Source organism: Sus scrofa, chromosome 1 (assembly GCF_054392235.1).
Source record: "Sus scrofa isolate SSC_HxYL_T2T_F1_AM1 chromosome 1, Sscrofa_HxYL_maternal_Yorkshire_Landrace_v2.0, whole genome shotgun sequence".
Lineage (NCBI taxonomy): Eukaryota > Metazoa > Chordata > Mammalia > Artiodactyla > Suidae > Sus > Sus scrofa.
The window spans coordinates 37,578,604-37,602,679 of NC_139383.1; the positions used below are offsets into that span (position 1 = coordinate 37,578,604).

General features: G+C 37.4%; 1 long non-coding RNA gene across 1 annotated transcript in view; it reads left to right on the plus strand.

The window, feature by feature from the left end:
- LOC110260189 (uncharacterized) overlaps positions 1-18,803 on the plus strand; it is a 335,979-nt gene extending 317,176 nt beyond the window's left edge. Inside the window, exon 5 of the long non-coding RNA XR_014839654.1 lies at positions 16,886-18,803. This is a non-coding gene — a long non-coding RNA (uncharacterized LOC110260189). The remainder of the gene's footprint in view (positions 1-16,885) is intronic.
- Positions 18,804-24,076: the final 5,273 nt, after the last annotated feature.

Genomic DNA, 24,076 nt, shown 5'->3' on the forward strand with positions numbered 1-24,076 from the left:
TTTTAGGAACAGTGATAAAAGAGTGATTTATTTCCTTTAAATTCCAACGGCTTTAACAAGACTGATGTCTTAATTATTACTGCTTTTTAGAACAAGTTTTTACAATTATTTTGTAAGTATTCTATCAAATTAAGGAATGTGAAACATCACATGTACCTGGGAATTTATATGTGTGTGGCCTCATATGCAACATGTGCCTATGTTGAAGTAGGATTTACTCTCTGGATTCTTCAAGTCTTGAGCTGGGTGAGAGAAAGCTATAATGAGAGTCCAACCTAACCACTCATCCCACATCTCCTGTGACTGAGTTTAGGGCTGATGTTTAGGACTGATGCTTCATCCAAGCTTGCTCTCCAATAAGGGGAAGGAGCTAGTGTAGCACCCAGACTGGAATAGGAGCAAGCAGTGCCCGAGCTCCTTGTGGACAAGTTGACAGCTGAAGACTATGAGCGCCAAACTAGTGTCTGGCTCAGAACTGCTTCTGGTCCATGACACAACACAGCCTGCACTATAAAGACTTTGAAAAATGAGAGGCAAAAAAATTTGCTTATTGAAATACTTACAGTTAGGGTGGGAAAATTGTTCTCATTGTTTATAAAAATAATACATTCCAAGAGTAGACTATGAGGGAGCTTTAATTTTCTCACTTCCCACTAAATATTCCCTCATATTTCAAGGAATAATATGGTGAAAAATGTAAACTAACAGCATGCGTTCGTTTGGATGGCCTGTGATTGGAGAAAGGACCATCCTAAAGAGAAAGAGTTTATTTCATGGAAGAAAAACTTTAGAGTCTCTGGAAACTGAGCAGTATTTTGGTGACCTGTTAGAAGCAGGAAAACATCTGGATATATTCATGACTGATAAAACCGGAATCATTCCAACTTCTCATAAACCTTATGAGGACTGGCTAGCTTTGCAGGTCAGGCTTATTCCCCAAAGGGCTCAAGCCTCATGGACCAAGATTCAGATAAATGCATGAGGAAGATCTCCATTTCTCTATGATTCTTCTGACAAACTTGGCCCCAGTATTTTTCATGGGTCCTGTATCTAACTGGTTATGCTTCTCATTTGACAAATCAGTTTCATTCTCAGTATTCCCTCATCTATTCTCTGGTTCCTGGATTCATCTCTGCTTCCCATTCTTTTCCCATTTTTCTCTGTTTAAACTAGTTACTCATTCCCACTCCCAGTTTTTTGGCATCGATTCTCATCCCTCACTCCCTTTACCCCATCCATACCTGTGATTCCCACCACAATCATCCCACTTTTGTCTAATGATTGACACAATAGTTTTCTTGCCTCTTAAGTGCTTGTGAGCCTAACACCCCAGCAGTGCTTTACTTAAGCCACCCAGTTACCAACACTTGCTACAATGATACTTATAAAGACCCTGGCAGCCTGGACTTAACTCTTCAAATTTTAACTTTTATTTATCTCTCTCACCAGAATTGGAGAAAAAAATTTTTTGAATTTGGAATTGGATTATAAGCAGAAGGATAGTATAGGCATAAATAGTTGCATTTTCTGAATAACGTACGCAAAACATATATTCATTAGGAATCAGTATTCAGACTCTTTTGACCTTTATTAATGATGTGTTAGAGAATGGGGAGTCTAGTAAAACATGTAGGTAAATTAAATTCTTCTTGGAAATTAATGTCCACGTTTGAGGAAAAAATCACAAGAAAAATTCATAGAAGTATGTCATTAGTAGAAACGTGGCAAATAAATTTCAGTGTGAATAATTGTAAGGTAATGCATTTTAGAGGAAAAAAAATCAAAAAGTTACTTATGATTATTGCCTTTGAACTACCAAAGAAAATAGTCGTTGCCAAATACTCCAACATCCTGCCATGACCAAAAAGGCTAAACAACATTGTTTGGTGTAAATGAGATACATAAAACAATATCACCTCCTTCATAATAAAACCCTGCATAAAACCTGGCGAATTGACACTGGAGTATGCTGTCTTGATTGATACATTTCAATTAAGAAGATACATAACGATCTAGAAGAGACCCAAAGGAAGGTAGAAAATTCTATCTATGGAAGGAGCTTTTCATGATAAGAGAAAGTAAAAATATTTAAAATAAATGGACATCAATCTCAAAAGACATAGGTGAAGAGGGCACATTTTCCTGATAACTTTTAAAAGGTGACAAAATAATTATCTTAAATCAGCAGCCACCTTTATCTTTAATGATGCCCCACCAGAGACATTCTCATTAAAAACCAGCATTATAACCATCCTAACCATCCTATCAAGCCACTGTTTCACAGAGTTAAAGCAATTAAAAAAGAATATCCACAAGGTCCCACCACCAGTTTGCTCACCTACCTGCACATGTGACTATTTACTCTTTCTTGTGTACTATTGTTATTCATGAACTGCCATGTTCCTAACTACAGTCAGTCTTGCCACTTGGGCCCTAGATGCCACCTACCCTTGCCCACTCCAGAATATCGCTCCAGCAATTCTTCCCAATTGCATCATGATAGTTTCCTGTTTATTATTCTAACGAGTACAGAAATATGCTGTCATTTTCTCTATTAAAACATTCTCTTTATTTGAAAGCTCAAAATTATAAAGATGTTAATTCTCTTCAAATTGATTTAAAGATTCAACGTAATTCCAATAAAAATATTTGCTCTGTGTGTGTATGTATGTGTGAAGCGATAAGCTGCTTCTAAATATTTACAAAATTAAGTAGGACTAAGAGTAACCTCAACAAGCACAGAATTGGAAAAACATTGAAGAAAAAAGTACAGAATTGGAGGAATTACACCGCTGATTACTAAAATTTTATTGTAGCATTGTAAGAGTCTTTTAGCTTCAGGAAGAACAGAGTAGAAAGGCATTGCATCCTGGATATTAAGATTTATTATGAAGTTGCCAGACTCATTATAATGTTATAAGGAGTGGTTCCCAAGAAGAACAGAGCTGAAGGAATTACGCTGCCAATTATTATGACTTTATAATTTACAGAAAATAAGAAGGTGGAGTATTTGCATAAAAATAAACAAACAGGCAAATGAAACAGAATAGAAAATACAGACAAATACCCACACATTTATGGTCACTTGATTTTTGACAAAGCCACAGGGCCCTACAGTGTCTGAAGAAGAGTCTTCAGTAAATGGTGCTGGATCAACTGGATTTTTTTTTTTTTAAGTATATATACTTAAGGCTCTTTCCCATTTCAGCAAATGGACATTTTCTTTCCAGTTGCTGAGATCAAAAATTTTGGAGATATCCTGACTCCTCTGTTTCTCTTACACTTCACATTAAATGCATCAGTAAATTCTTTCAGCTCCTCTTTAAAGCATATTCAGCATTAAATCAATTATCTTCACTTTAAGTCAATGCTTTGGCCCACGTTATTATCCTGTCTGGCCTGGATTACTACCATAGTCTCCTACCTTACTTTGGGAGCCTCTGGAAACTGTCTAAGAGGGTGATCCCAGGAAGAAAGGTGAGGTAGATGGAGAATGAAACTCAGTAAGCTGAAGATGCACAAATGAACAAGGTATTGTTTGGAACATAGGAGCTCAGTTCTGCTGGGGAACCTCCCAGAGACTGTAGGAACACACCTAGCAATTATCCCACTGAGAGAAATTGCAGTCTTGATGCACAAACTCCCTTCCCCACTTGTTGAGAGTCATTCTAGGTGTAGCTCTTGGCACTTTTGCTCCTGCTGCTGTCCTCAGGCTGAGAAAGAGGAAGCAGTCAGTATGTATGAGTACTGTCTATAGGTGCCTGTTGGGGGCAAACCAAGGCTATAGGGACAACTTCTGTTCTACTTCCAAACTGGTCTTCTTGCTTCCATGCTCTTAAATCTGTTCTTAACACAGCTACCAGAATGCCAGAAGTCTAAATCAGTTCATAATCCTTTTTTAAGCTCAAAATCTTCTATTGTTTTCCCAACTCATTTCAAATAAAGCCTCCAAAGTCTTACTATGACCCACAAAGTCTTCCATGATCTAGGCCTTCATTATATATTTTAAAAATCTCATATATCGTTACTATCTTCCTGAATTACTCCAACTTCTTTACTCAGAAGATACTTTAGGGGTGTGGTCTTTTTTACTCTATCTAAAATTTCAGTATCCACCCTGGGTTACTTTTTATTTATTTATTTATTTATTTTTTATTTTATTTTTTTAAGGACTGCACCCGTGGCACATGGAAGTTCCCAGGCTAGGGGTCAAATGGGACTACGGCTGCCGGGCTATTCCACAGCAATGCAGAATCTGAGCCGCGTCTGCAACCTACACCACAGCTCATGGCAATGTCAGATCCTTAACCCATTGAGCGAGGCCAGGGATCAAACCCACAACCTCATGGTTTCTAGTCAGGTTCATTTCCACTGCACCACAATGGGAACTCCCACCCTGGTCACTTTATATGACTCTTTGCTCAATTGTTTTTCCTTTGTTCTAAGCATTATCTATACTAATTTATGTTGTTTTTGTGAAAATTTGTATTGTTTTTCTTCTCTTGGCTAGAAATATACCATAGTCCTCACCACCACCCTCGGAGTTTCATGTTCCCAGTGCTTAGAACATTTGGCTAGCATATAGTAAATGCTTAATGAACATTTGTCATTGAGTGAATAAATCATAATTTATAGATTATATGACTTGCTTTTGAGAAAACCCAAGGTAATCAGTCTAATAATTAATAAAACTATGTCAATAAGCAGTTATAAAGCATAATAAACTTATAAAGCACAACAAAACATCTAATAGTCTAACAGTAAAATAATCTAGTACTACCTTATCAAGAAATGTGAGACTTATTTTAAGAAAACCATAAATAGGAGTTCCCGTTGTGGCTCGGGGGTAACAAACCTGACTAGTATCCATGAGGATGAGGGTTAGATCCCTGGTCTCACTCAGTGGGTTAAGGATTCAGTGTTGCCATGAGCTGTGGTATAGGTCACAGACGCAGTTCTAATCCCGAGTGGCTACAGTGTAGGCCAGCAGCTGTAGCTCCAGTTCAACCCCTAGTCTGGGAACTTCCATATGACACATAAGCAAAAAAAAGGGAAAAAAAAGAAAGAAAGAAAACCATAAATACAGTACTAAGATGTAAATAAAGTTTTGCTAAGAAATATACCATATTTCATGAAAGATGGAATCTGACAAATATATTAATTATTCTAAATTAATTTACATGTTTATAAAGATTAGAATAAAAAAAATCCACTGCCTAAAAAATTGTGTGGTTTTGGGACATTAAAAACTACTCTATGGAGTTTCCATCTTGGCACAGTGCAAATGAATCTGACTAGTATCCGTGAAGACGCAAGTTCAATCCCCAGCCTCTCTCAGTAGGTTAAGGATCCCATGTTGCCATGAGCTGTGGTGTAGGTCACAGATGCGGCTCAGATCTGACATTGCTGTGGCTGTGGAGTAGGCCAGAGGCTGAAGCTCCAATTCAACCCCTAGCCTGGTAACCTCCATATGCCTTGGGTGCAGCCCTAAAAAGACAAAAAAAACTACTCTAAACATTTTAGGAAGACTAAAGAGACAAACTTAGCCAAGAATATCTGGGGGTTAAAAAAAAAAAAATGGAAAGGGTAGCTAAGGTGCAATTATGTAAAAATTTAATATACTGATGAAATCAGTGGATAGATCAATGTAACAGAATATATAGACCTGATGCTGACCATTGTATATAAGAATCTAGTATACAATGAATGAAGCGTCTTAAGTCAATGGGGAAGATATCATTGTCCCAGTATTTTCACCATCTGGAATTCATTCCAAGGAATTAATAAGAGAAAGTCAACAATTCATGAAAAACACATTCCTCACACATTATTTAAAATAACAAGAAGGTGGAAACAACTAATTGCCCTCTAATGCAGCCGGATGTTTAAATAAACTAAGGCACGTACATATATGAAATATTATATAGCCCTTAAAATTACATTGCTGATAATTTTCACTGATAGGGGTAAAAAATTATGATTTAATTTTAGAAACTCTAAATCATGCATGACCATAAATATATATAATTCATATCTAAATAGTATGTGTATAAAAAGACTGAAAGGATATATGTGTAATGTTATATATTTATTTTTATAAAAGGACAAAAATATGAGATATTTAAATCTATCAATTAAAAATGACTCAAAGGAGCAACTATGTGAATCCATAAAATTAATAATGGCATATATGGACAAAGTGAACACTAACTTTTCCTCTTTGAATGATAACTATTTTACACCTAGAAAAAAAATTCAAGACCACTTTAAATTATGATATTGTGTCATTATAGGTAATGTCCAGTCATTTTTGATAATCATGCCACTCAATATTGTTACAATCACACGTCACAATTATATTTCAATTACAGAAAAAACTCAAAACTCAAAAAGTTTTTCATGTAAGTGGAACTTTAAGAGCTTTTTCTTTCTAGTTCATTTTTCTTTTTGAACACATCTAGTACATGTACATAAGATTTAAAAATATCGCCAAGATTATATTTTTGTTTTTGGACAACTAAATGCAAATTTAGATATGCCTCTGATTAGTAGATGCTATGGAAAATTATTTGGTGTAATTTTTTAGCATTAATTTGTATGTTTCTAGTTATTTTTTAATATAGTGAATGTGCAATATTAGGTTACTTTCAGGTGTACTGCAAAATGATTTGGCATTTGTATGCTTTATAAAATGATCACCGCTATAAGTCTAGTAGCTATCTATCCCTATACAATCCTATACAATATTACTATGTTAATGACCATATTCCTTATGCAATAAATTACATCTCCATGACTTATTTAGTATGTATTTAGAAGTTTGTACCTCTTTCCTCCTCACTTATTTTGTGCCACCTCCCAACCTCCTCTTCCTTTTAACAACTATTTATTTGTTCACTATGCCTATGAACCTGCTTTCATTTTGTTTCATTTGTTTCATTTTTTAGATTCTATATATAACTGAGAACATACATTATTTGTCTTTCTCTGTCTGACTTATTTCATTTAGAATAATACCCTCTAGGAGTTCCCGTCGTGGCTCAGTTGTTAGTGAATCTGACTAGGAACCATGAGGTTGCGGGTTCGATTCCTGGCCTTGCTCAGTGGGTTAAGGATCTGGATTGCCGTGAGCTGTGGTGTAGGTCGCAGACACGGCTCGGATCCCATGCTGCTGTGGCTCTGGCATAGGCTGGTGGCTACAGCTCCGATTCGACCCCTAGCCTGGGAACCTCCATATGCCACAGGTGAGGCCCTAAAAAGACACAAAGACAAATAATAATAATAATAATAATAATTTTAAAAAAAGAATAATACCCTCTAGACAACCCATCCATGTTGTCTCAAATGGCAAGATTTCCTTTTTTATGGCTGAATAATATTCCATTGTATATATACCACATAGTCTTTATCCATTTTTGCTTCTGTATTTTGGATATTGTAAATAATGCTGCTATGAATATTGGGGTACATATTATCTTTTTGAATTAGTTTTTTTTTTCCTTAGAACAAATACCCAGAAGTGAAATGGCAGGATCACATAGCAATTCTATTTTTAATTTTTTGAGGAAGCTCGGTACTATTTTCCAAAGTGACTATACCAATTTACAATCCCACCAATAGTGCATGGATGTTCTGTTTTCTCCACATCCTTGCCAACACTTGTTTTGTTGTCTTTTTGATGATTGCCTTTCTGATACGTATAAGGTGGTATCTCATTGTGGTTTTGATTTGCAGTTCCCTTGTATCTATTGGCCACTCACAAGTCTCCTTTGGAAAAATGACTAATTGGGTCCTCTACTCATTTTTTTAATTGTGTTGTTTGCTTTTTGGATGTTGAGTTGTATAAGTTCATTGTATATATTGCTTACTCATCCCTTATTAGGATATATCATTTGCAAATAATTTCTTCCATTCAGTAGACTGCCTTTTCGTTTTCTTCATGATTTCCTTCACTGCACAAAGCTTTTTAGTTTGATACAATTTTTTTTGTTTATTTTTGCTTTTGTTTCCCTTGCCTGAGGAAACAGATCCCAAAAAAATATTGCTAAGATTGATGTCAGAGAGTGTAATGCCTATGTTTTCTTCTAGGATGGTTTCAAGTCTTACATTAAATACTTTGATCCATTTTGAATTTATTTTTCTATGTGGTATGAGAAAGTAGTTCTGTTGGATTCTCTGCATGTAGCCATCCAATATTCCCAACACTATTTGAAGAGGCTATCTTTTCCCAAATGTATAGTCTTGTAAACTCTACTCCCTTGTGATAGATTAATTGATCACATATGTGTGGGTTTGTTCCTGGGCTCTCTAGTCTGTTCCATGGATCTATGTTTCTGTTTTTGTGCCAGGACCATACTGTTTTGATGACTGTCTCTCAGTAGTATAGTTTAAAATTGGGGCTTATGTAACTCTAGATTAGTACTTCTTTCTCTAGATTGTTGTGGCTATTTGGGATCTTCTGCCATTTCATACATATTTTGAAGGTTCTTTTTTTTTGTAGTTCCGTGAAAAGAATGCCATTGGTATTTTAATAGGGATTCCATGGAATCTGTAGATTGCTTTGTATACTATTGTCATTTTAACAACATTAATTCTTCTAATCCATAAGCATAGTATTTCTTTCTATTTGTGTCGTATTCACTTTCTTTCATCTGTGTCTTAACAGTATGCTGAGTACAAACCTTTTACTGCTTGGTTAGGTTTATTCCTAGTATTTTTTTTTGGGGGGGGGGATGCAGTTGTAAATGGGATTGTTTTCTTAATTACTCTTTGTGGTAGTTTGTTATTACTGTATAGAAATGCACCAGATTTCTCTACATTAATTTCACATCCTGCAACTTTACTGAACTAATTTATTAGTTAAAATAATTTCGGGTGGTACAATAGGGATTTTCTCTATATATTATCATGTCATCTGCAAACAGTGATAATTCTACTTTTTTCTTTCCAACTTTGATGACTTCGATTTCCTTTCCTTCTCTGTTTACCTTGGCTAGTACTTCCAATACTATGTTGAATAAAAGAGCCAGAGTGAGCATTCTTATCTTATTTCTGATTATAAAGGAAATGCTTTCAGATTTTCATCATTTAGTATGATGTTGACTATAAGTTTGTCATATAGTCTTACTATGCTAAATTATGTTATCTCTGTACCCTGTTGTTGAGAGAGGCTGGAGGGACGACTCCAAAATAGCACTCATCAGTCCCAGTGTCATTGCAGTAGAACAAATTCCCCAAAATAGCTGCTGCCAATGTCTCCATTCACAGAGATGTGCCAGTTGCTTCCTGACTCTCATGGAGGCTCTCCAAGATCAGACCTGACCCAGGTTCCTTTCAAATTATTGCCTATGAGCTGGGTCTTGGAATGTGAGATTTGGTGTGTGTCCTTTAAGTGTAGAGTCTGTTTCCTACAGCTCTCCCATATGCAAGCCCCACTGGCCTTCATAGCCAGATGTTCCGTGGGCTTGTCTTCCAGATGCAGGACCCACAGGCTGAGGAGCTCAAGGTGGGGCTTGAACCCCTTACTCTTTGGGGAAAAAATTTTGCAATCATGATTATCCTCTCTTTGTGTGTTGCTTACCTCAGGAGTGTAGGTCTTGACTATGCCAGTCTCTGCCCTTCCGACCCATCTCATTGTGGTTCATTCTTTATAGCTTTAGTTGTGGAAAATCTTTTCTGCTAGTCTTCAGGTCATTCTCATGGATTGTTGCCCTGTAAATTGTTGTAATTTTGATGTGCCTGTGGGAGAAGGTGAGCTCAGGGCCTTTCTACTCAGATATCTTGCCCACACCTGCTACTTCTAAACAAAGTAAATTTCACCAAATCACTGTAAAATCAAAAAGCCTGTATAAATAGAAAAGCCTTGCAATATACAGATAGAAAAATGGGTTCTTCTGGATTAACCTGAACAATTACACACAACTAAACTTTAAATTTATCGAAAGCCATTGTACCACTTATTTAGTACTGCGTTTTTGTGTTTTGTTTCTATTAAATTTGCTTTGATCAGGAAAATCTAGTCATCCAACTTTTCTGTTTTTACTAGGGCCCCAAATTTTTAAATAAAAAGAAAGAGAATGATATTTGCTCTTTACCTGTACCCTTAATCTCTTTGTCAGAAAAATAATGCTACAAATTCTTCTACCTGCTAATGAGCAGTCATCTAAAAATAAAAACACACTTACCCACTGCAGGCAACAAAGCTTGTGTTCTAAGGAAAAGACTGATTTCCTTGTTTTGATGATTTTAGTCTTTCATAGCCTGTCTCCACTGAAAGAGAGCTTTCAATTCCTCTCAAGACCACAAAATACCCCCACTTCTCCCTCATCATTGTGGTTACCAGTTTATTTACCAGTTGTGGCAAATGGTAACCCTTTACACCATACTTAGCTAAATACTGTTTGCTTTAGGAACAAAGCACAGAGGACAAATATTTCAATGTGGTTTTTCATTTGGGGAGGGAGTGGGACTAACACTTGAACTCCAGCTGATTCTCATCCTCTCAGCCCCATGTTATTTGGCAGCTGATGCTTCAAAGAGCCCTCAAGGCTCCAAAGACTCGGACTTGCACAGAGGAGGCAGGAATTAGATTGGGTGCAATTAACCCAAGAAGCCCATAGATTCCAGGCCCCCTAGTAAGGAGAAAGAAAGTTGGAAAGCCCACTGGAGCACCCTAAGTTAATTATTATATAAATAGTTCATAGGGAAACAGGACCTCTTCTTTTAAGGACCCACTGCAAAGGATTTTTTTTGGGGGGGGGGGTCAGGGTTTATGCTAATTTCAGGACATTTGGAATGAATGTTAACTCAAGCAAAATCAAAATTAAAAGAAACTACCCCTACCGAAGGCCACCCAATTTGAATCAAAGAAAATTCCCTTCAAGCTTAATATATTAGTGAGGTCAAATGGTAAAGGAGAGAATGTACTCCATCTTATTTAATTAAAAAAATATATTAGTTATGACCCACTGAATTGATTTCATGGTGCACTAATGGGTCAAAATCCTCCATTGGAAAAACACTGGTCTTACAGGAGCCCACTTATGAGTGGGAAAAGATTTAGATCTGGTGCATTGAGCCTGTGAGTATCCCAGATGCATGATTTTTTTAAAGCAGAATGGCCTGAGAAAAAGGAAGTATAGGGTTGCAGGGCCACCAAGGAGGAAAACCTACTTTTTTTTTTTTTTTTTTTTTTTTTTTTTTTTTTTGCTGGCATTAGATTTCCTGGAGGCAGAAGCTGGGGTGCAACCATGTGGTCTATTACATTGGTCTTACCCATTTGTTTTTCTACACATCTATCAGTCAAGTTTTTATAGGACTATCAGTTCGGGCTTTCATTTTTACCAATGAAAATGACAAAAAGCATACTACCAATGAGGGAAAAACAGAAGACTTTGAAGTACTGGATAAAAGCATAGACTATGGAGTCAAGCAGGCTTTGAATCAAATTCTGGCCCTGCCGTTTATTAGTTTGTTATCTTGACAATTTGCTTAACCTCTCTGACGCTGTTTTCTCATCAGAGTTTCATGTGACACTAAATGCTAAGCATAATACTGGGTACAGGATTCTTAATATAATAATATATGCTTAGTATATGCTTAATATAATAATATATGATGTGATTTTTTAAAGCATGGCTCTGTCACTAATAAATTATGTGACATTGTACCACACTTAACATCTGTGAGAAGAGAAAAGCCATGTGACTTTCTCATCTGTATCATAAGGGACTTGAATGAGATGGGTAATGTGCTTCCCAGCTTTAGATTTCATTAATTAATATACACTGCCACTAGGAATTTAGGGATATTGGAACCAGGTAATAGAATTGTGCATTTTAGCTAGATTTGTGAAAAATACGGTCTTTGTTTTTCTTTATCATCCAGACACTGATTTCTTTAACAAACTGCCTTGTTTGTAAAAACTCTTTAGAAATCATTTTGACAAACACATGAAAAAATGCTCAACATCGCTGATTATAAGAGAAATGCAAATCAAAACTACCATGAGATACCACCTCACACCAGTCAGAATGGCCATCATTAATAAATCCACAAACAACAAGTGCTGGAGGGGCTGTGGAGAAAAGGGAACCCTCCTGCACTGTTGGTGGGAATGTAAACTGGTACAGCCACTATGGAGAACAGTTTGGAGATACCTTAGAAATCTATACATAGAACTTCCATATGACCCTGCAATCCCACTCTTGGGCATCTATCCGGACAAAACTCTACTTAAAAGAGACACATGCACCCGCATGTTCATTGCAGCCCTATTCACAATAGCCAGGACATGGAAACAATCCAAATGTCCATCGACAGAGGATTGGATTCGGAAGAGGTGGTATATATACACAATGGAATACTACTCAGCCATAAAAAAGGATGACATAATGCCATTTGCAGCAACATGGATGGAACTAGAGAATCTCATACTGAGTGAAATGAGCCAGAAAGACAAAGACAAATACCATATGATATCACTTATAACTGGAATCTAATGTCCAGCACAAATGAACATCTCCTCAGAAAAGAACTTGGAAAAGAGACTTGTGGTTGCCTGATGGGAGGGGGAGGGAGTGGGAGGGATCGGGAGCTTGGGCTTATCAGACACAACTGAGAATAGATTTACAAGGAGATCCTGCTGAATAGCATTGAGAACTATGTCTAGATACTCATGTTGCAACAGAAGAAAGGGTGGGGGAAAAACTGTAATTGTAATGTATACATGTAAGGATAACCTGACCCCCTTGCTGTACAGTGGGAAAATAAAAAACAAACAAACAAACAAACAAACAAATAAGTATTCAGAAAACAAAACAAAACAAAACAAAACAAAACAAAACAAAAAAGAAATCATTTCGGAAGAATAGGAGTATAAAAGCCAAACTTCTAACTACAGTGTTTTAGCAGAAAAATAAGCAGGCTGCAAATGACATGATACTGTGTTGCTTAGATGCCAGTCGTCATGAAGGATGTTGCTACATATCACTGGTAAAGATCTAACAATGAATGAGGTTTTCCTGATCCAGTTATGATGAGAACTTCTGCCTCTTTAATCCTATAAGGATTATGTAAAGGTTCCTTTTTAATCCTATAAGGATTATGTAAAGGTGCCTCTTTTGCTTTTTTTTTTTTTTTAATCTCAACAATCAGTTTTCCATTAAAGGACATCTATTAACCATTAGAAAAATAAGTCCTGTTTTCCTTGTATCCCTATTGTACTTCCTGTTTTATTCCAGGCCAATGATCCATTGTTTAATTTAGTGAGAAGTCATTCAAAATGAAATTTTTCAGTTGTCCCTGAGCTTTTTTAGTCTTCCTCTCTCCCCTTTACTTTCTTCTTTTCTAAAAGATGTAAGTCTTCTCATGTCTATGCACTTACCTATTTGGTTAGAATCCATACCCTTCAGCTTCTCCAGCTTGGGTTACTTCCGCCTTATCTATAGCTATAAAATCTATCTTTTTATTATCCCTTCTCTATTCCTCAATTTTGGTGTAGAATTTTATTATGTCTCTCCTTTACAATTGAAACAGCATCTTAAAAGGTCACCTGGAGTTCCCATCATGCGCAGTGGTTAACGAATCCAACTAGGAACCATGAGGTTGCGGGTTCGATCCCTGGCCTTGCTCAGTGGGTTAAGGATCCCATGTTTCTGTGAGCTGTGGTGTAGGTCACAGACGTGGCTCGGATCCTGCGTTGCTGTGGCTCTGGTGTAGGCCAGTGGCTGCAGCTCCAATTCAACCCCTAGCTCACCTGACTTCTCTTTGTTTTTCCTCATTTCAGTATAGTCTTGCTACAAGTGTAAGCCAAAACTTTCTAAATCATATCACTAAGTTACAACCCTGCTTCAAAATCACCAACAGCTATTGAGTGTTAAGTAAAAGAACAATTCAACCTGGGGAACTCACCATTTCTAGGTTGCTCACTACTTATTTGCTTTTAAAATCTACCCTATCAAACTGCTGTTTCTAGCCCTGATGTTGGGACTAGTACTAAACACTCTAAGGCATAAATGACTCTACAGCTGGAAAGAAAATTAAATGAAATAACTATTTCAAACGTTTGAACATTTGAACCCCAAGAAAGGAAGAAAAGTAAAGTGTGTTCCATAATTGTTCTAAGATACATAATCTTAAAAGTAGAGAGAGAAAACAGCACATTACCTTCAGGGGAATGATAATAAAAATGCTTGTTGCCTCCTAATTAGTTATAATGGAAAAAAGAAAATGGATCATCATTTTTATTTTATGTTTATTTTATTGGAGTGTAGTTGATTTATAATGTTGTGTTAGTTTCAGATGTATCAGATATATTATATATATAATTTTTTTTCTCATACAAGCTGTTACAGAAGACTGAGTAGATTTCCCTCTGCTATGCAGTAGGTCTTTGTTAGTTATATATTTTGTATATATTAGTATGTATGTTAATCCCAAAGTCCTAATTTATCCCTCCCCACTCCACCTTTCTCCTTTGGTAACCATAAATTTGATTTCAAAATCTATGAGTCTGATTCTGTTTTGTAAATAAGTTCATTTTATCCTTTTAAAAAGTAGATTCCACATGTAGGTGGTATCATATGATATTTGTCTTTCTCTCTCTGACTTACTTCCCTGAGTATGATAATCTCTAGGTCCATCATGAGCATTTTTCTATGCTTTGGTAAATTGTCATACTCTTTTCTGAGTTTGGATCAGCCTCCCATATTTGAGAATCATCATTTTTTAAATTACTAAAAGAAAAAAGGACTGTGAACCTAGAGTGCTACAAACAGATAAAGCATCATTCGAATGAATTTGAAGTGAAGAAATTATTAGACCAACTAATTCTGAGCAATTTCATTGCCAGGAAACCTGGACTACAAGAAGTATATAAAGAAGGTCTTTAAGGAGTTCTCATGTGGCTCAGCAGGTTAAGGATCTGGCATTGTCACTGCTGTGGCTCAGGTTGCTGCTGTGATGGAGATTCAATCCCTGGCCTGGCAATTTCCACATGCTGCAGGTATAGCCAAAAATTTTAAAAAAAGAAAAAGGAAAGAAAACACACTGATAATCCTATATCCATAGGAACAATGACTAACATATATGCATCTATTCTGGGCATTTTTCTATATATGTGTATAGAAAATAATAGTAATATTAATATACAGTCTTTTTTGTAATCTGTCCTTTTTTTTTTTATACTCAAAAGCACATTGTGAGCAAGTTGATTTCTCCAAAAAGAAGTAAACATAAGACAAAAAATTTTTCTACAACATGAAAATGAAGAAAGTGAATCAATTAAGAGAGAATGGGGAGGCAGGGAAAATAATAAGTCTGAGAAAAAGAAGTTTAGAGAAGCAAAGAGAGTGTGTTCTTTTTTTACCCAGGAAATGCTGAATTTAACTCTTACTTCCTATAAAAAGTGCAGATGCTTGGAACAGCTCACTCTTCAACTTGGATTCAAGAGATCCAGTCAGCTTGAAAATCAGTGACAGATTTATTTTTCTAAAATAAGCATAATTTTTAAAAATTTAAACCCAAAACCTCTAAAAATAAACTAAGAAGAAATCAGTAATATTGGGATTATCAGTGTATTTGTTTTTTGTAAATTTTTATTTCTGGTTTTTTTTTTTTTTTTTTTTTTGTCTTTTTTGTCATTTTAGGGCCATACTCGGCACATGGAGGTTCCCAGGCCAGGGGTCAAATCAGAGCAGCAGCTGCCTGCCTACGCCACAGCCACAGCCATACATGATCCAAGCCACATCTGTGTCCTACATCACAGCTCACGGCAATGTCGGATCCTTAACCCACTGAGCGAGGCCAGGGATGGAACCCACAACCTCATGGTTCCTAGTCAGATTCGTTTCCACTGCGCCACAACAGGAACTCCTATTTCTGTATTTTTTACTTATCTCTAGTCTCTATTTTCTTCTAGAATAGACATGATTTTTTAAAATAAAAATATCAAAGGTTATAAATAATCAATTAAGAAGACATCAAAAGAATTTTTTTTGTTTTGTTTTTATGGCCACATCCACAACGTATGGAAGTTTCCTGGCCAGTGATTGAATCCAAGCCGTGGCTGCAACCCCTGAGCACCTGTGGCAACTCTGGATCCTTTAATCCACTGTGCCCGGCAGGGGACTGAACCCATGCCTCCACAACAACCTGAGCCACTGCAGTCAGATTCTGTGCCACAGCAGGAACGCCTCAAAGGATTTTTTAAAAATTTAATTCTGTTTTATGGAAATTGAAAAGATGATTATCTGAGAAATGATTTCTGAAATATAAATTCTGTTATAAACAAGGGACGTGCTTGAAATAGTCTTAGAATATGACAATAGAAGAAGTCCCCATCTCCTTGGCTGGACTATAGTCAAATACAGTACCTTGTCACTGTGTTTAGGAGTTTGAGTCATAATATTAGAGGTAGGCCTAGTCTGGGGAAGTCACTTTATGAAGTTGGGAAAGAGAAAGGATCTATGTGGCTGATATATAGGAAATCATGTGAAAAAAGATTAATTTCCTTTTCCTCCCAAAGTTATCAATAGTTAGAAGACAGGTTAAAATCTTTCATTAGTTCACATTTATTGATCATATAGCACTATACAAGTCTGTGCTAAGATCTTAACTCATTTGATCCTTACAACAATGCTACAAGCTAGATAGAACTATTGTCACCATTTTTCAGATGAGAAAACTGAGTCACAACATTAAGCAGGTAGTAAGTCAAGGTCTGGGATTCAAAGCTTAGCAGTCTGTCTCTTAACCATTGTGTGGTACTGCTTAGATAAATTTTAGCCAGACTTTGGCCATGTAACAATAGAGAAGCTAATGGTTGAACTGCCACAGTGTACCATAGAATTGTCTGAGAAAACAGAAAGAACCCATTTCATTACAGAGAATATAATCACAGGAGTGAAAGGAACGTGTGAGATAACATCAGTGTCTACATTCAGGTAGGTGAATGCTTGTTCCTTGCATGACCAAGTGTTGTCTATTCTGTTCTAAAATATCTACTAATATAAATTTCTCAGCAAGATGCTGTGGAAAACAGCCCCAGGGATCCTTGCCTCCTAACATTTGTGCCTTTGCATATCCTCTGCAATGACTCTGCTTGACATATAGGATAGTGCAAATCTGATGTGATGTCACTTCTGAGATTAGGTTAGAAAGACTGTCACTGCCATCTTGCTCACTCACTCTCTCTTACTTTCTTTCATTCTCTAGCTCACTTGTCCCAAGGGAAGTCTGGCTACCATGCTGTCAGCTACTTTATTAAAAGGCCTGTGGGGGGAGTTCCCATTGTGGGTCAGCAGAAATGAACCTGACTAGTATCCATGAGGACACAGGTTCCATCCCTGGCCTTCCTCAGTGGGTTACAGATCCTGCATTGCTGTGGCTGTGGTGAGGCTAGCAGCTATAAATCCAATTCAGCCCTAGCCTGGGAACTTCCATATGCCATGAGTGCAGCCCTAAAAGGACCAAAAAAAAAAAAAGCCCATGGGGCAAGGAACTAAAATCTTCAGTCACCAGCCAGCAAGAACTAAAGGCCTGCCAACAGCCAGGAGTCTGACCTTGAAAGTGGATCCCTTCCTCTTCCCACCTTGAGACGACTGCAGCTCCAGCTGACTCCTTAACTGCAACCTTGTGAAAGACCCAGAGCCAGAGACACTCAGCTAAGCTATTCTTGAGTTCCCGACCCACAGAAATGATGAGATAATAAAGGTTTGTTATTTTAAACTGCTAAATTTGGGGATACTTTGTCACATAACAACAGATAATTAATACCAACATAGTCACTAATCTCATTGAATCCCCTGGCAATTCTTTGGGGAAATGTCTAATTCCTTCCCAAACTATCCTAGTGTCCCAGTATCTGGTGTTTAGCAGTGCCTTGAAGATGATTCCTGGAAGGACAGGGCAAGGTCCTTAAACACACTACTAGCCTAAGGAAGAGCCATTTGACTTCTTTGGTTTTCTGTGTTCCTGCCCTCAGTTTCTGGTGTAGTCTGACAAGTTGCAGATTTTCTGCTCCATCTCCCAGCCATGCCTCTGGCACTTCCCCCACTTGGCTTCTAGCAATCAACCTTGGCTCACCCCTAACACTCCACCTCCTGGACCACAAAATAAACCCAATCTTCTGATCATAGCTTCTTCAAGACTATGTTTACCCTTTGGTTTGGCTCCGTCCAGACTTTCATCATGCCTTCAGAGCTCTCTATCCTATACCTATGGATGAAGCAAACCATTTATTCCTGAAACTATGCTAAGTAAAATCAAGTCATGTTGGAAGTAATTTAATAATGCAGAATTTCCAGAGTTATAAAATAATAAAACAATTTTATAATGACTATCTTTTTCTAATGGGTTATAAAATAAAACAGGGCCATTATTTCCAACAAATGTTGAACAAAAAATAGGGTATAAGCATTCTAAAGGAAATTGGGGGTTCTTGAGGATTCAAAGGTTAGAATTAATTTTAAGCCATACAATAAAATTGTTATTTTTCAACTCAGATCCAAAAAAAAATTTTTTTTTTTCTAGAATGGGTTTGAGGTGCTCTGTAAATCAAGAAGTTGCCTTATTCGACTCACAAAATAATCATGCAACATACATACATTCACTGAAAAGCCATGAAATGTAAGACACTGGGCTAGGATTTATAGGAACATAAAAATGAAACTAGAAAAGCTGGGGGAAGATATTTTTGAGAACTTTTCCCTCCATTTCTCCACTCTCTTGTGAAATAGTTTGAAAAAATATTTTTCTTTCTTACTCATGTTTCGCTTGAGCCTTTGATCACTGAATATAAAAAATTTAAAATTTTTGGAAAAAAAAGACTGCATATAATGTATTTTTGGTCTTCAGACTACAAACTAACAAAATAATCTGAGGGTTGTTTTAAAACTGCTAAAACTTAGGTTTTGTATATATTCCAGTTTTCTCAAATGTTTGAGGATTTTTAAAACATTTCATGGTTCTAGGATCTCAACAAGTTTTATATCTTACTCTTGGTTTAATCTGGACAGATATATTTGAGAGTATTTCAAGCAAATCATCTCTGATAAAGAAATGATGTTTTAGGGCATTTCTGATTTGCTATCCAACCTCCCACCCCCAAGATGCTAAGTTTCTTGAGAGCAAGGTTTTTTTATGAGTTTTGTCCATTGCGGTATCCCCAGTGCCTGAGAAAGTGAATGCATGGCATAGAATAGCGGTTCAATAAGTGTACTGCTTGAAAGAACAGTCGCTTCGAAAGAGGAGGGTTAGGGGTTTGTTGGCATTCTTACTCTTACTTGTCTTGCATCACATGTAGATGAACATTGAATAGATGTTCTTTCCTGCTGATATTATTGACTCTAGCTTTTAACTCCAGGGAAGAAACTATATTTTGCTTTAAACAGAAATAAACATGAAGACATTCTCAAAAGCCTGAAGTTGAAGGAAAGAAAAAAACCCTTCCCCAACCTATTATTTATCTTAATCTTTTTTAGAGTAAGCCTTCACGGTCTTCAGTCCCTTAAGCACCTTCTAAAGATAAACTAGATCAGATTCTGAAAGATGAAAGGAAGTCAAAGCCTCAGATTAGAGAACGAGCTAACAACCAAATAGGGGCACTGGCTGCAATGTGTACAGCAGGAGAAGAGCAAGTGAGTCTTGATAAGCTGAGATTCGTTTCCTTGTTGGGTCTTACCTTGGCTTTCTCTCCTTTGTTTCTTCCCTCCCCTCCCCTCCCCTCCATCTCCTTCCTTCCTTTCAAGGCTTTTCTTCCCACTGTATTTCTTTGCACTCGTATTCCATTGTGGCATGCACTAACACACGCGCACACACCCACACACCCACCCACCCACACACACATGCAGTGAGGATGGGATTATTTTTTTCTAGAATTTTCTTTTAGGGAAAAAAGAACAAATTTTAAAAAGAAAAGAAAAGGCTGATAGGACTTTTTAAAATCTCTTAAAAACAACACATTTCGGACAAAAATCTATCTTTTCTTCTGTAACCATAGCTACGTCTCCTGAGTAAGAATTAATTTGCAATATTTGGGAATATAAATTTATATAGTTCTTTAACTGTCTACAAATGTTATCTAATTTTAATCCTGAGAGTAACCCTATACAATTATAACTCAATACCAGGAAAGAAAATTTTGTTTACCACTACACAGAGAATTCCTTGTATTTCCCTCACATTTTATTTAGGCAGAATATATGTTGAAAATCACATCTGATTTTCATTGAAATTTCTTAGGCAGTTAGATGTGGGTATGAACTAGGGAATGTGTTTTCTTTGAATTCTGTAGCTCTTCTACTCATTTCTTTATGTTCCTCTTCTTTTCTTAACCATATGTTTTCATATTATATTAATGAAAAATGTGGGATCCCTTGCTGGGGGGATCAGACTTGAGGGAACTTGTTATATGTTTAGGGAGGAGGAGAGCGTGTGTGTTTGGCTTGTCTTTCCATTGTGCTATCACATTTCCCAGTGCCGATTCTGGGAGGGGAGGGATTAGCTGTAGAGCACTTCTATTAAAACAAGAATATGTTTTCTTTATTGCTGATTTGATTTTTATTTGTGTAAATGTGATAAGGACCATGTAAAATTAAATGAAAACTATTATGCCTTGAGAAACAAAATGCTGTGAAGGTATAGACATTATTTCTAAGTTCTTTAAATATAAATAGGAATTCAATCCACTTAGTGCCAAGACACGAGGCGGGTGGTGTTGAAAAAACTCGCAGTTCTTTTTAGAAGGTTGTGATTTTATTTGAATTCTTGTGATTGCTCCAGTAGCTCCTCCTACCCTCCTTTCCTCCCCCCACCCCCTTCTGCCCTTACCTCTCCTCTTAGAGGTAATTTGAGAAGGGGTGTAAAGGAAAAGAAACATTATTCTAATTCCTCACTAAAATTCCATCCACATCAAGCCCTGACTATTTCACTCCCTACTAATCTCCCAAAGAGAACAGAGCTGTCTCCTTCCCTGTGTTCACCAGGACATCTCTCTACGAGACGCAATTTGACCCCTTGCTTTCCAGATGTCATTGGAAGTGAAACCATATGTGGTTTTCTAATGAGTCAGAGTCAGTGCCTCTCACATGAGATGCCAGCCCATGGAGACGCTCGTCCATGTACTGCTCAGGAGAAGAAGAGTAAGAGTTAAAACTCAGATCCCTCTCTGCCTTGCCCAAGAAGAAGGGAGAGCGTAGAGCCACGTTGTGTGGATGGCAAAATATTTCTACTCCAGGGTAACTATTGTGTGTCCATCTTCCTCAATTGTTTGCCGATTGTAGTTGTTGTTGTCATTTAACCTGACCAGCTGTGAGGCTCTACTGATGGCCAGAGCTTCCAGAGAGGCTGTAGAGTTTACAGTACAGTGAACAACATCTGCATGGGAGAGACTGAGGTCTGGGTTACAGTAAGGCCCAATGTGATTCCATTTATTCTTTTACTCTTTAAAGACTGCGTGCCAAAGCGCTCTGCACACTGATCTGTTTTAAAAACTTAAATAAATAAATATTGTCCTGTCTCAGGCTCATCTCAACAGGCCCCCTTACGCTTTGAGCTACTTTTTTTTTCCCCCTGGTTTTTACACCTGTAGCCTAGGACTTTCCTAGGGATCAAATCAGAGCTGCCCGCCTACCCAGAGCAACACTGTATCCAAACCACATCCACATCTCAGGGCACCTCCAGATCTTTTAACCCACTAAAGGGATGAACTTTATCCTCCTGGAGACTAGTCCAATTTGTTACCGCTAAGCCACAACGGGAACTCCTTAGCTACTTTCAAGAATCGCTAATGGTTAGTCTCAGCACCTGACCAAATCGTAGCCACTTCCTTCAATTCTCTCTCCTGTTAAAGTGTTTTAGAGTCATCACCCCTTCTTTTTTGTGTCTTCCCACTATTTTCATTTCCATGGTTCTTTTGAGTGATGTTCTGCTTCTCTGTGCTGTACAGGGGTTCTCATGACCACAGTCATTACTCACCCTTCCTCTTTGTCTGCATAGTCCATGCTGATTGGAGACAATGGTCTCCACCTTTCTTAGGCCCCCCAACAAAAGCCCTCCAATGGCCATTCAAAGGAGCCTTGGCTCCTTTGTCACCAGTGGCACTTGAAGGCCAGGTTGACCCTTACTCTCATGGTCCCAAAGCCAAAGCGGCTGCACGATCAAGTTCATAAAATGTTGACTAAGCAACGTGCCATCATCCAGTGTCCTCCTATTATTTAAAACGATTTGAGTTTTTTAGCTGTTTTGCTGTCATAATATTTCCAGATTAGCTATCTCCCTGAAAGAGGTCTTTCCTGGCTGGTCAAGAAACACAGAGGTGTCCTGGAAGATGGAAGGTGAAAATTCCCGTGTTAATGTCTCTCCTCAAGGGGTTACTGAGTGCACTGCCATGTTGGAGAAAGAAGGATGATCCATTTACTTCAGAAATTCACTCGTTCCCCCACTTCCTCAAGGCATGAAATTCCTGGGGAACATTTTCACCACACAACACAGAACACCACAAAACCATCTTCTTTGGGGTCTTCACTGATTAGTCACCACAAGGTAAACAGGTCATTCCCATGATCCTGAATATGAGGTCAAATTTTGAGAGACCAGTATTCCTCCACCAACTTCTTTAAGGCAAAAATTGTTACTCTCCAGGCCACTTGGCCCATACTGAATGGTCTTCTGGGATAACTTGACTCCTTTCACATGGGTTTTCAAACTAGGGGTGCTTAGATGATAAACCAGGGCGATGAGTATAATGGGAAGAGCACTGTCACAAAAACTGGAGGGATTTCAATTGTTAAAAGGCAAAATGCCCTGTTTTGTCTCTGGTTTAAATTTAAGTTTACTGCCAAAGGTCACATGATGCAACAAGTCGTGCGGGCAGTCTTCAAGGCGCCCAAGGGACAAAGTTTGTGCTCTATGAAGTGATGTCCAGGCAGGATGCCCTTTAGAAGGTTGTGGTTTCCTCAGCAAGAGACTGAATTATGTTGCTGTCTCTAATTCCCGCTTATAAAAGCATGCAAAAAGATTATCCAAATCCTGAAGACTTTAGTAACTATATTAAAGACAGATTTGCTTTGAACATCAAGTGGCCAAAATGATCAAGGAGATGAGAGAAGACAAAAGTGGAATACAATCAGAAATTTCTGTCTACAAATAATATATCTTTAAAATTAAACTGTTGTTGTGAGATCGTCCTATATTTCTGAATTTCAGTTTGCTTTGTACTCAGCAGATAACCCTTGATCATGTCTGCAGAGAAGAGACCAAAACGTGAACAACTTGAAAATGACAAAACCAAAAACCAGATGCTCCTCTTCCCATACGAATCATCCCTGTATTGTCATTGTTGGATATTTTAACTGGATTCCCAAGGCACTCTTTAATGGCCAATCCAAGTAAACAATCTTTGGTTGTTTGGAAATATCTGTTATAGTTCCAGTCGGATGTAGCCTTCAACTCAGTATTTTCACTTTAAAAGTCTGTCCCTAAATTATATTTTTTCATTAGTGAAACGGCATATGTTTAAGATTACTCACAATTTAGAACTAGTAAATCTATTCTGAAACATCTATTCAAGGAAATAGTATATGGCTGTTAAAAAGGGCAGTGTTCATCATATATTGATATGGAAAGATCTCCAAAGTATATTGTCAAATGAAAAAAAATTCAAGGGCAATAACAGTGAAGATAGTTTTATTTTGGAAGAGAGGAATGACGAGAGAGAGGGAGAAAAGGGGACAGAAGGGAAGTAAGAGAGAAATGGAGGGGAAAGGAGGGGAAAAAGGAAGAAGGGAAGGAAAGAGGAGGGAGTGGAGAAAGAATAACATTTACTGGTATATGCTTAAAATTACTCTAGAAGCCTCATCTCCCAGGATAGCAGCTGGAAGCTGGGGAATGTACTTTTGTACCTTCTTAATAGTTTGAAAATTTTAGTGCCTTTTGAAATTTTGAAACCAAATGAATATATTACTTGTTCTAATATAAATGTGAGAAGATTGCCAGACTTCCCTCCTTCCTCTGGAGGAGCTGGAAATGGGCAGTAGTGTTTAGTCCAATGCTTTGTAAAGCATGAATATAGGATTGA